The 13,153-nt window shown below is 48.2% G+C and overlaps 1 protein-coding gene across 1 annotated transcript in view; it reads left to right on the top strand.

Annotated features, from left to right (window-relative positions):
- The window catches only part of LOC119456318 (probable G-protein coupled receptor 158), a 213,687-nt gene that overhangs the window by 131,271 nt on the left and 69,263 nt on the right, over positions 1–13,153 (top strand). The window lies entirely within an intron of this gene.

Below are 13,153 nucleotides of genomic sequence, written 5' to 3'. Positions count from 1 at the left end.
GCCGTGCAGTGTACCGGCTCTGCGCAGTGCACTTCAATTTATTAACACAGGGAGTTCTGGTATATGGGCCGTGTACTCCAACTCGAGATCGCGGCTTACGCACTATGCAGTCAGTTCTCTGACGTGGAGCTCACGAACAGCTAAGGTACGAAAGTGTCAAACTTCACCACGACGTGAAACAGAAAGGTCAAGGAATTATTTTCCAGTGGCTACCTGGCCATTGCGGGATCAGTGGAAATGATCACGCAGACAAAACTGCCCGACAGTCACATCAAGAACAACACAGCGTTCCCATTCCATTTTACAGGACATACGCTGCAAGGCAGCTTCGTCACCTGGCACGCAAGTTCTCTTTAACAGAGTGGACACCCCAAATATAAGGCGCACCAGGTTACACGAACTGAACCCTTCGCTCCAACTCCGACTTCCACCCGGGCTTCACCGACGTGAGGCATCGCTTCTATACCGGCTGTGGTTGGGAGTGGCTTTTGCTAAGGCGTATACGCTGCTTTGATTGGAATTACCGACAGTGCTACGTGGGACGTCTGCGGCGGCGAAGAGAACATCGAACATTTATTGTGTCACTGTCATCGATTTCAGTCGGAAAGACAAACATTATCCATCGCATTGCGACGACTGGACGATCGGCCGTTGTCCGTGCAGATGCTACTTGACGACAGTCCCCAACGCTCGTCGGCCCACAAAGCTGTGAAGGCACTGTTGTCTTATTTGAGGACGACTGGCCTATGTGAACGCCTTTGAATTGCTCGGGCCCTCCGCGTGCGTGCGCGAGCTCACCGTGTCCTTCTTCCCACCCTCATCTCTCCATCTCCTCTTTCTATTCCCTCTTTCCTGTCCCCCAGAGTAGGGTAGCCAACCAGACGCATTTTTGGTTAACATCCCTGCCTTTTCTCTCTCTTTCCTCCTCCTCCTCCGATTCCTCGGAATTCTAAGAATATTGACCAAGAAACAAATTTAATGAAAGATAACATTCACAGCGCATGCTTTTTATGTTAAAGTTTCTAACGCTAAAATATTAAATTTTAAAAGTGCGACACAATATCAGTACTCAAACCTGAAGGTTGTGTAATTTTAGTCGCGCAGCTCTTAACGGGCAGCATAGTGGCGCCTATGCGAAGTCATTAGAGGTCCTACACAGCGTGTTAAAGTTTTTAAGCGTGCCAGAAATTCTGCCGCACCCCCGTATGTCACGTCCGCGTTAGTCGGACCCGATACTTAACGTGTTAAGGACCTCGTGTCGCAGAAAATCCGGTGTCGGTGAAGTTTTGCGTGAGCGAATATTTTGCGTATATATTTAGGTATATGTATATGCCACGCCTTGCTATATGACATGCGGTATATGCGGATTATATTGCCACACCATTCTATCGCCAAAGTTGCTCATACCTTGTCTTACATTCTTCACAAATTTATTCCTAGGTATCTGGAGAATTGCAGCCAACAAACAAATGTCATGAAACAAAACAGCGACTGCTGGCGCAAGCCTTCTATGTTAAATATTCTCAGACTGAAATATGAAAAGTGCGGAACAAAGAAGTTCGTCGGCCCTTCCACTCCGTGAAGATGGTTAACCAGCGAAGCTGAAACGTGCGACCCCAGTGTTTATCACTGGGTCAATACTGCGGGTTCATTAAAGTATTTCTCAATTATGAGGTTACACACACGTTCGACTGCGACGGAGAGAACGACGTCACTGACGGTATGCCCGCAGTATCCGCCGTTGTCGCTTGCGTTCGATGTCTCGAGTTTGCTCGGCGGCGTGATTAGCAGCATTCGCCCGTCATTGCCGCTTGCGATTCATCGAAATTAAATTTCTTCAAAATTAAATCTGTCCGTCACGTAAGACAATGAATAGCTCAAACCCCCTTAAGCAATGGCTCAGACCCCCGTAAACGCGGCCTCCCCATTACGACGACAGAAGAGAAGAGAAATGCTACGCTGGAATGATGAGTGGCAACGGAGCCAGCTGTGGAAGCAGACGACGGCGAACGCGGGAGCAGTGGCCCGAGCGCGTGCCGAGCACGAGCGCAACCCGAGGGGCGCCAACGAGCCAGCTGCGGAAGACGACGACGCTCGAGGCAATGCTGATGATGATAGTTTTCTGTACACAGGCGATTTCGCCTAGCCATATACGATTTCGCCTAGACATATAAAGCTTCGCTTTATAATAACAGAAACCTGGAAATGGTGTACATTTTTTGGCGCAGCTGTGCACTACCTTCGGGATCGGCCCATGGAAGAGGCCGCGTTTCTCCCAGAAAGCTCGCCTTCGTGCATAGCGTTCGCCGCCTGCTTTTCCCGGTAAACATTACGGTTACATAAGCTGCACTTGCCGGGAAGCGTGAGAAGCAGTCAGGGATCTTTTAATGGAACGCGATTGGTCGCGTTCCCCTCTTAAAGGCGAAGCTTAAGGGGACACTAAAGAGAATCCGGAAGTTTAGCTTTAATGGTAGATTATCTTATCACAATCGCAGTCATACCATTCTTACGGCGAACAGATGTTTAATAAGCGAGAAAATAGCGAAAAACTGAAGGATAGGTGCTGACGCCCCTTCGAATTTCCCGCACTACGCGTTCGTGACGTCGGAGATTACAAACGCAGGCCGGTCGCGATTGGTCGAGAGCGATTTATCGCTGTTAATAAAACGCAAAATGAAATACACCTTAAACGTACATAAACAGAATTGGCCAACTTTTTAAACCGTTTCAAGCGAGGAAGTAGAAGTTTAACGCCAAATTAAATAAGAAAAAAATGGCATGGCGCTACATCCGGTCGTGATGGTTTCGTAGTTTCGTTCTTGCTCCATGCATCATCGCGCTCGCCTGTTCCGCTCTACAGTGTTTGGTTGCGTGTTGCGTGGCTCGAAAAACGTTGACTTGGCGGGAATTAAACAGCCAGAAAATGTCTCGTGTGTGTAGTGTTGAGGGCTGTATAAATGGCCCAAGGCGCTTGCTCATGGCCAGCGGCAGTGTTGATCCGATTGTGTCCTTTCATGTGGTGCCGCGCGATGAGCCCCGGCTCCCCGGCGTTCGCAAAGGCTCAGTGCTCTGCCGATGATAAAACGGCAAAACAGCCAGAGAAAGCGATGGTGTGCTCTCTGCATTTCTCGCCCTCGGATTATGTATATAATCCTGCCATCGGAAAGTATCGTGGCGTGCCCCAGAGGTCAGTCCTTTCTCGAGCAGCTGTTCCCTCAATGCGGCCTTCATCAAACCCCCTACCGGTGCCCCTGTAGCAGCAAACTGGCGACTCGGTGAGTGCTGAATGTCGTTAAATGAAGCCACGAAATAACCATACCGAGTACGTGCGCAACTTTCTACGCTTGTTCTGTGGGAAACATCGTCGCCTGGCGGACCGGACGCCTCGCCTTCCGTCGACGAAAACGAAGCTCTGCTTTCCGCCGGCGCGGCCGGCAGTTCACCGCCATCGCACGCGGAAACACCTACCGCTCGAGCACGGAGGATCATTTCGCGCTCCGTTTCACTGAATATCACTGAAATGCAGTCCTGCGGCCCTGGCGAGCTCTTCGTTGCAAGGTTCAGCGGCAGCAACGGTATCCATCGCGGCGAACGCAAACGCAGCGACCATGCATGCAGCCATCATGCATCCAGCGCCTCGGCCGTTTACGCAAGCGGTGACGTATCATGGCGCATTCTGATTCGCTGAGAGCAATGAAATCTGTGACGACACTGCTTCAGCGCCAAATCTGGGCTCAGAGAAATTGAGGAAGAGATATTTGGTCTTTGTTTACGAATTTCTCCGCTAATAACTCCTATTTTTGCACCCAACAAAAACTGCATGCATTCCTGAAGGTGCCTCTTTTATTCCAGTTGAACTTCCTGTTTCTCTTTAGTGTCCCTTTAAGCATCCTCCAACTTTTCTAACATCATATTGCGTTAGAAGTGCTACAATTCGCAACGTTATTCACGTGCGCAGAAACATATCGCCTCCAAACATTTAGGAAAATATTTCTTGAAAAGTTTAGAAAATACAGTGCCATCTTTCGTCTGTCACTTTCCCTCGGAACGCTCTGATTACGCGAGTCTTGTCTTAATTATTATTTTAATAATTCCAATACCGACGCGTTCTAACGCATTAAAGATTCCGTCGATAGTCGTTAACGTTCCGGTGCTGCACCGATGGCCACGAGCGACACCCTAGTGCGGGAATTCCGGTTTAATTTTCACAAACTGCGTTTCTCGAACGCCCGCCGATATCGTCGTCCTCAAACGCCCGCCCCCGTCGAAATGCGGGGAGTCCGAGGAAGGTAGTCGAATACAGCCTATCCACAACGACTATCGCGATCACGTGGCACACGCGTCCTAAGCACATTCTTTCATACTTAGCCTCTAAAAGAAGTTTTCGTGCCTGGTACTGCAAACAAACTACATGCCGTCGACCAGCCCCGACGAGGATATTTCAGCAATATTCCGCGCAGACCAAAAATATATTTTATCTTTTGTTGTGAAAAGGTCGAGGCTACAAAGGACGGTCGTCTCGAAAATTTATGCGACAGAATTCACCATATTCCTACCTTCATCAGCAAACATAACTTACACAAAGAAAGGTGCCGTGCGCAGCAGTCGCACAATGGCCGTTTCTCCGAGCGCCGTCGAGCCGACCTGGCCCGACCTGGGGATCTAGAGGCTTAAGTTCAAGCGGATTTCGTTGGCTAAATTGGATTCGGGAGTGCGCCCTGATTTTCTTGCAGTGCAGTGAAACGGCAAAAGAAAGAAAACGAACGACCTGCTCGGCGCAAGCAGAGCCAACGGCAATCGACCTCCTCTATCGAGCCAGGATCCGCGCAGTAACTTCGTTTCTCTCCCGACAGGCTTTTTCCCCTGCTCTGTGCGGTATGTGCAAAAGGAGTTGCGGCTGGGTAACGCCAAGAGATTAGCGGTTAATTATCTGGATCGTTTTAAAAGCAACATTGCATTAGCGGTGGAACAACAGTCAATGAAGCACTCTTCATTCGCCAGAACAAAATGCAAGAACAATGCCATGCATGGAGCATTGACGAATTTGAGTTCCACAGTGGCTAAACCTAAAAAAAAGGAAAAGAAGAAAAAAAAGATAGCATTTCACAATCTGAGGTAGCCTTATCTGATAACCTGGCCACAGCACTGTTCGCCGTAGAGCATGCATATAACACAATTGTCCCGACTTCTTCAAACACCGCGTACAGTTCACGATATTAATTTTTTTGCAATTTCTTAAGAATAATTCATTTTAAACTTCCATTTAACGAAGTTTTACTTGCAGCGGAAAACTGCGTTAAATCAACATTTTATTTTTATCGATATTTCCCGCGTTTTGGCGGTGCGAATTATTTTATATGTTTTCATAACTGTGTTTAAGCTGCAATGTTATGTAATTGACTTACATATCTAATTGACTTACAAACTTCAGCGTCCTTAAGCTATAACGAGGCTACAATCGATGCCGTAGCGCTTACTCCGACCACTTGGTCTTTTTTAGACCAAAACCAGAGTACACAGGTATTTTTGGATTTCGATATTTGAATGCGGCGAGCCGTTTCCGTAAATTTAACGCGCGCCCTCATACACAGCATCACAGGGCACTGCTTCAGATGAATCATCATCATCAGCCTATTTTTATGTCCACTGCAGAACGAAGGCCTCTCTCAGCGATCTCCAATTAACCCTGTCTTGCGCTAGCCGATTCCCACTTACGCCTGCAAATTTTCCAATTTCATCAACCTACCTAAATTTCTGCCGCCCTCGACTGCGCTTCCGCTCCCTTGGCACACTTTCTGTAATTCTAATGATTCATCGTTTATCTGTCCTACGTATAACATGGCGTGCCCAGTTACATTTCTGTCTGCTAATGTCCACTAGAATATCGGCCACTCCCGTTTGCTCTCTGGTCCACACCGCTCTCTTCCCGTCTCTTAGTGTTAGAGTTTACATGAACCCAACGAATGTTTTTCTGCCCAAAAAGCCGACTTCAGCGCCTTCAAGTGAACGTAGCTACACCATGACGAAGCTAAGGCTGACATTGAGTTTACATCAAGCCTGCGCACTTCGCCCTGATTCGCTGAAATGCTCGATGTTACCTATGAGAATGAGAGAAGGCAAAGAAAAATAGGGGGGGGGGGGGGGGCAACCAGACGAGCATGCCGTTTGCTGTTCTTCACTGGGGGTAAGAAAAATGTCGCAGTTTCGCCCGAAAGGCGAAGCATCAATTGCGATAGCAAATTAGTAGAGAGCTATTCGGATAGTAGTTTTATCGGCTGCATAAACTTGGACACACTCGCTTACTAACTGAAAAAACAAGCGTGGTGTCAGCGCGCACAAGCAAACATGAATCGATCACACTCAATGTTCGCGGACGACGACTGCCAAAACGCTGGCAGCAAGCGCAGCAGCCGCAGCGAGCGAAGGTTCGTGCGGTCTATCGCTTCAACGAAAACTGAGCGGCGAATGCACAGCGCATACAAAGGTCAGAGCCGTGTGGAGATCGCTTTTAAGAGACGGTGCGGGCAACCGCCGCCGCCGGGCAAAGTACAAGTGCGGTTGTTGGCAGAGTAGAAGCTGTCCCCCCTCCCTCCCACGCTGCCTTCCCGCTTTCCTCCTTTCGCGTGGGAGATTGAGTGGCCAGTTCCCCTTGCGCCCGGTGCAAGATACGCATTTGGTGCCGCAGCACAGCGTCGCCCCGCCTCCCTCCCTCCCTCCCTCCCTCCCATACCCCCACGGCCTTTCGCGCGACGGAAGTCGCGTTTGCTTTCCGCCGTGCGTTCGCTCTCCGCGATAGCGCGCGTCCCCCGCGCGCTATCGCGCGGAGACGATGTTATCGCCCTTGGACTTTATACGGAACCTCAGGGCGACGGCGACGGCAGATATCTGCTTGAAGTGTCCATATAATTGCTATCGCAATAAAACTATAAACGAAAAAAGAACAAAATTGGCTCACCATCCCGGCATTGCGAAAGTGGATGTCTAGCGGAACTGTTGAAAACCCCCGCTACAACTGATGAGGGGGTTATGCAATGCTTTATTGCTCAGTTCCTCCTCCGGCGCATTATTCAGCCACAGGAGAACGTGGACGTGCGGACTTCCCCTGTGCTGGAATTCCACGGCAATACGACCAGCGGCACACGACCACCGGCAGCACACCGCCGCTGGTTGTATTGCCGTTTCTTTTCCTTTTGCCGCTCCTCGTACTCACGCTACTCCTCGATAGTCTTAATTATGCGTAGCCTACCCATAGCGCTGCTGCAACAACAATGAAATCAGTTGCTAGTTTGGCTCAATTGTACATGAAAGGCTAGTGACGTCACTCGCCACGTCACAAGCCGTCTCAAGCCTCCGCCGCCGCGGCAGCTTGCGCAACAGTAATCGTTACCAATCTTTACCGGGAAACGTATGCGGGGAGCGCTACGTGCTTCGCATTATTAGCAGGAGCGCCTTAACATCAATTACGTGGTTTGCATGCTTGTTTTGTGCTCGTTCTTTATGGAAATAAATGCTGTACTGTATGTTGTATGCGCGATACCAAAGAATGTGTGCACTTTGCTTCAATTGCTGAAGCTCTTTTTTTTTCGTGATGGTGACGCCGCGAGAAATCCTGACTCTAACTAGAGGGTCACAGCGTCGCTGTAAAATAAGGAGAGAGTAAACAATTCATATTCGCAGGAAAAGCACACGTAGGTTGTAAACGCTCACTGAGACCGGTGCACTCGAAAAGAAAATTGGGCAGTTTCGCACCAAGGGCGATACATTGAAACCGATAGCATCGTTTAGCATATATCGCTGAACCTCCTCGGACACTTTTAACAATATGCGGAGGCGACGTGTTGACGCGACGCAGCATGCGAGGCAACCTCTGCTGTGCAGCATAAATAGCGTCCTCGCAGCTACAGCCACTATATTGCAGCTACCATGGCGTCTCCCATAGAGTTTCTCGCTGTAATACCTAGAAGGAAATCTGGCGCTGCTGCGCTGTGGTATGCTTGGGAATGCCGGTATATTGTGACTTGGGATTGGCATCGTTCTTGGAGAGCCAGGACGCCTTGAAGACGCGCCTGGCTAGCGCCATTCCGTCTGTCACAATGATTCATTTTCTGCTGAAACAGCACCTAAAAAGCTGTTTTAGCTTTGCTATTACACAAAAACATATTTTGTTTAATTCGATGACTTATTATTGGGTGTACAATTACATGAAACGTAAAAAGTATCAGCTAGCCGCTAAAGTTGGAGGGCAGGCGACAAGATTCTCGCTCGCTTTGGAACAACTTGTCGCCTGTTCTTGCTTTTCTTCGCTTGATTCTCCATTGTACGTGAGTAAACTTTATTGAGAGATGTAATACGGGTGAACGAAAGCCTTTCATGTAGATTTTAATTTATGAACGCGTTATTTGTGTAGCCATATCCACGTTTTAGACGAAGCCTCGTTCAACACCAGCCAACACAAGCCTCGCAGACACATATCCCGTCATTCCCATGACGGCACAGCGCCCTTTAAGAAGCTCGCATACACGGTGGCGCCAGGTTACCCTCTAGGTGTTATAGTGAAATACTCTATGGCGTCTCTCGAAGCTGGCACTGCAAGCAGCGCCACCAGCGGCGTTGCACTTCGGTGGTGCCCGAGATGAGAACGCAGGAAAACCATGGGCGTTTCTTGAACTTTTCTCAGTCTGTTCGACTTAATTTACTGTATGAACACATGTGCTCAACAGGAACGTTTATGTTTGTACGCTCAACGCTCATGCCAGCAGCGGAAGGTGGAACGCTGCCTTGGCTCCGTTGCAGGGCCGACTGAGCAGAACGTGAGGGTGCGTCCACTTGGCTTTGTCGTTTTTGCGACCAAACGTACTGCGCGCTTCTTGTGTATCTCTGGACGTGCCAGTCGTGCATCGACCGTGACAGCACGGCAGCGACGGCGAAAATGCGCCTCGAGCTCCTGTGCAACTGCTACCGCAATACCATAGCAGTAGCGCACGAATAGCTTTCTGCGCCAGCGACGGGTGGGGTCACCGTCTCAGAATTTTTTCACAGAAAATGTTCTGGAGTCTGTAGAGAGATGCGACGGTCTGTAGAGGGATGCGAAATGGTCTGTAGAGGGATGCGAAATGGTCTGTAGAGGGATGCGAAATGGTCTGTAGAGGGATGCGAAATGGTCTGTAGAGGGATGCGACGTCGTGCTGTCGGCAGGTGCACTGTAGGTATCCGATGGATTGCTCAAACCCACATAAGTCGCACGTTGGTCAATTGGCCATTCCGATGCGGTCGTTCGTAAATTCCACTCCCAGCCATAGGCAGTAAAGTTAGGTCACTACAGGAGCGGCGAGGTGGCACTTGAAAGCCGTAACATAGGATCCAATTTATGCAGCCGGCACTTACGAGAACTGCCGGAAGCTTGTGCTGTTTTCAACAGGCAAACAAAGTTCTCTTGCATCGGCCGGGAACCCTTGTCCGTGAAGTCGTTTCCGAAAATGCCACAATGACCTGGAAGCCAGGGAAAGATAATATTTTGCCCTTTTTCCAGAGCGTGATGGTCATGGTGATGGTTCTTTTCTCTTACGGTCGGATGCCATCTGCTCGCATATGCTGCTACGTAAAGCAGAGTTGAGGCTCTGAAGGGCTGCTTTTGAGGAACAAAACACCGCCTATTTCAGCGCTGGTTGATCAGCAGTATAGTTCGCAGCGGCACGGAGAGCTGCCAGTTTTGTCGTCGTGAATGTCGTGATGTGCCACACCCTGAATTCCATTGTAACCTGTTTTCGCTGGAATGACAACAGCTGCCTATAATTGTCTGTTGCAATATAGTTGTCAAATATCAAACCTGTCAAGCTCGACGCACAGCATGTCCATTTTCGCGGACATAGCAAAGGCTGCACAAAGGTCACGCCGTAATCCTGAATTATCTGAACAAACACGGCCTGAAAGTGTGCTGTCCCTCACAGAATAAGGGAGTGAAAGGGGAAGTTGGCAACCACCCAAAAGTACCCCGAAGCTACGAAGTTCGCGTGACCTTTTGAAACGCGCGTTTTCAGAAATTGAGCGGTGGCGTGTATAACAGGCGTTAAATCTGTCGGTTATTAGCGTGCCGGTCTCGTTCAACAACAATTGCACCACGCCGTCCAGTATCCACCGTCTATGACACTATCATATGTTAACTGTGTTTACACGACAGCGCTTGATTGTCGTCATACTATTGATAATAATCACTGTTCCACAAACAGTTGAAAACTACATGAATCAGATCTCCCTATGCTTAATCGTGTCTCCATTAGCAGCAATTGTAAACGCACATGTTAGTAGCCCCGAAGCAATATTGAGAGTTAAGATCTAAAAAACCGTGTTACTCACACTATTAAGTCGACATATGATATACAGTAGGCCTCAAAAACTTACGGGACAAAGGATATGCGAAAAAAGATAATTCTAACGAAGCCTGGCCACATAACCTTGAACTCAATGCTTCCATCTGTAGTAGTTTTTGCGATCAACTCATTTAAGAGTTATCCGTTAAATTATTGACGTCATGCCTTAACAGAACTGAAATTCACATGTGCCTTGGAATTTGTGAGCGAGTGAAACAACTTTATTGAAACCAGCGGATTGAGGCCTGGGCCTAGGACGCGCCAGGAGCGGTAGAGAGACCCTGTCTCCCAGGCGCCTCTCGAGCTCGCTGCATGGCCCATAGTCGATATTGCACACCTGAGCTGATCAGCGCAGCTTCTCACCGCGCCCCAAGCTGTTCTGAGGAGACTGCATTTTGATCTTGTACATGCGCGCAATCCCATAGAATATGTTCTAGGGTGGCGTGCCCCGTAAACTTTCGTCGCCGTCTGCACTTCTGTATTAACATGACGCCGCAGCGGATAAGGCTAGAAAAAAATATTCCTGGCCTGGCGGCAGCTCGGCATTTCCAAGGTGACGCAGGGCCAATGCACAGGAATGGATATTTTTTTAAGGGTGTGCGTATATCCAAAAGTTTTGAATTACAAATCAAGTATTGCTCCTGATTAGTGGCATCGCAGGGGGAAAGGACGGAGCGAGACGACGAACACGGCGCTGAAATGGCAACTAGACGTTTATTTGAAAGAGCAAAATATATATACACATGTACACCGTGCGCATCACGTGATTTGCAACCAAGACGTCATCAGCAACAAGTGGCATAAAAGCATCCCCCTCGCCTAGTATATTTTATTGACTAGCGCAGTTATCTTATATTGCGTAGTGCATACTGGAGGAGGGGGATGCTTTTATGCCACTTCTTGCTGAACACGTTTTGGCTGCAAATCACGTGATGCGCAGGGTGTACCATGTGTTCATATATTTTTCCTCTTTCAAATGAACTTCCAGATGCCAGTTGAGCGCCGTGTTTGTCGTCTCGCTCCGTCTTTGTCCTTTGCGATGCCGCTAATCATGAACCTTAGCCAACTTGTCCAACTCGCCGCTCTTTCAAATATTGCTCTATTCGATTCAGGTCTTCGAATAGAGCTATTCGGTCTTCGAATCGAATATTCGGTATTCGTAAATACAAATATATTACGTATAGCTATCGAATAGTTCAAGTATGCGCAATAAAACATAAAATTGGAGCAAAAGTGGGATCATTTTCATCCCCGGCGGCCATAGACGTAAGACGCGAGAAGTTACGTAGTGAAGCACTCTACACGTCACTCAAGCAGCCAGATGTTTCCTTTTAATCCACGATCATTCGACACTCTACGAAGCATTTCGGATATGTGAACAAACTGCCTATTTGTTCCGAACGCTAGCTGCATTCAGGCCTTAAATAAACGACGCTTCATAAGGTGCAATGTTACGGCAGCAACTTTCCCGCATTGTGAATACTAGCATACGAACATCGCTTTTATAAAGATAAAAAAGACTTTTCTTTTTTGTTTTCTTTTAAAAACTTCTCGGAAAAGTAATGGATATTCTATTCGATTCGCTTCTGATAAAATTCGATTCGTATTCTACTTGGTCTCAACGTTTACTATTCGCACACCCTTAATATTTCTCTTGCGTCAGCATTCTGCAGGTCACTCGACAAATCCAAAATTCTAGGCGTCGGCGCGTTATGGTACGGGCCTATTTCCGAGACAGTGTGAAGGCGTAAGTGGGCTGGTCCTGATACCAGTGCGCGATTGTCTGCTTATCTAAGTAAACGGGGGCGTCAATGTTAACGCAACACACTCTCTCAAATGCAGCACAAGGAACTGTGACATTTTTTTCTTCCGCTTTTCAGCCAGGACGCACGGCTTGGCTGTTACTTCGAGCTTTATCGTCAATGAACAAGTTGGGGCTGCTTTAGGAGCAATTTCTTTTTAAAGGCACATGCCGTGTCAGAAATTAATTCTCTTCCCCACTGCAATACAAGCGTCTGCACAGGAAACGTGCAAGAAAACAGCAACACAACGCTAGCGTTGCTTTCGTAGCATTTTGTCTGCGGGGTTAATTGTTTCGGGCAGTGGTTGAGAATCAGTCACGACCGATCATCTTAGTACGCTTGCAGAAATCGCTAGGTGAACACTCCAGCTGTGTTCCATACATAAAGCCACCAGAATTGCAGAACCTTCATTCCCTTCCATAAGTTCTATGTCTCTTTCTTTCATTTATAACAGTCAACTATTATGACTTTCCTTTCAAGAAATGAAATGCAAGCAAAACAGATGACAATTGTTTGGGGACAAGGTTCCAAGTCCCCAAATTGTTGGGGACAAGCCTCAAAGGGTACAAAGCTTTTTTAAGAGTGTAGGTCCTTAGTAAATACTATAGTGAACGACACTTAAGGAATGTCTGCATGGTAACAGCCTAACTGCAGTAATTAAAAACTTTGCTACAATCGTTGGATTGTATTGGAAACACTTGGAAAAGCGTGTGTTCGTGCGTGGTGCGGAATGTCTGTATTCAATCTACCGCTGCAACGCGCAAGTGGTACGGGGAACGAACAAATACATAAACCGCGAGGCGCACTGCTTTCGGTGTAATTTCATTAGCGCTGGAGCGCCGCAACGTGTCCCGCATGCTGTTTGGACGCGGGAAACCGAAAATGCGCGCGCGCTCTTCCTCAGTAGAGAAACACAGAGAGAGCTATTACGGAAAGACGACGGGTTAACTGCAGCAAAAGAGGCGGTACGGGCTTGTGTTCGCA

This window comes from Dermacentor silvarum, chromosome 6, assembly GCF_013339745.2.
Source record: "Dermacentor silvarum isolate Dsil-2018 chromosome 6, BIME_Dsil_1.4, whole genome shotgun sequence".
NCBI classification, from domain to species: Eukaryota; Metazoa; Arthropoda; class Arachnida; order Ixodida; family Ixodidae; genus Dermacentor; species Dermacentor silvarum.
This window is presented reverse-complemented; position numbering and strand designations above follow the sequence as displayed.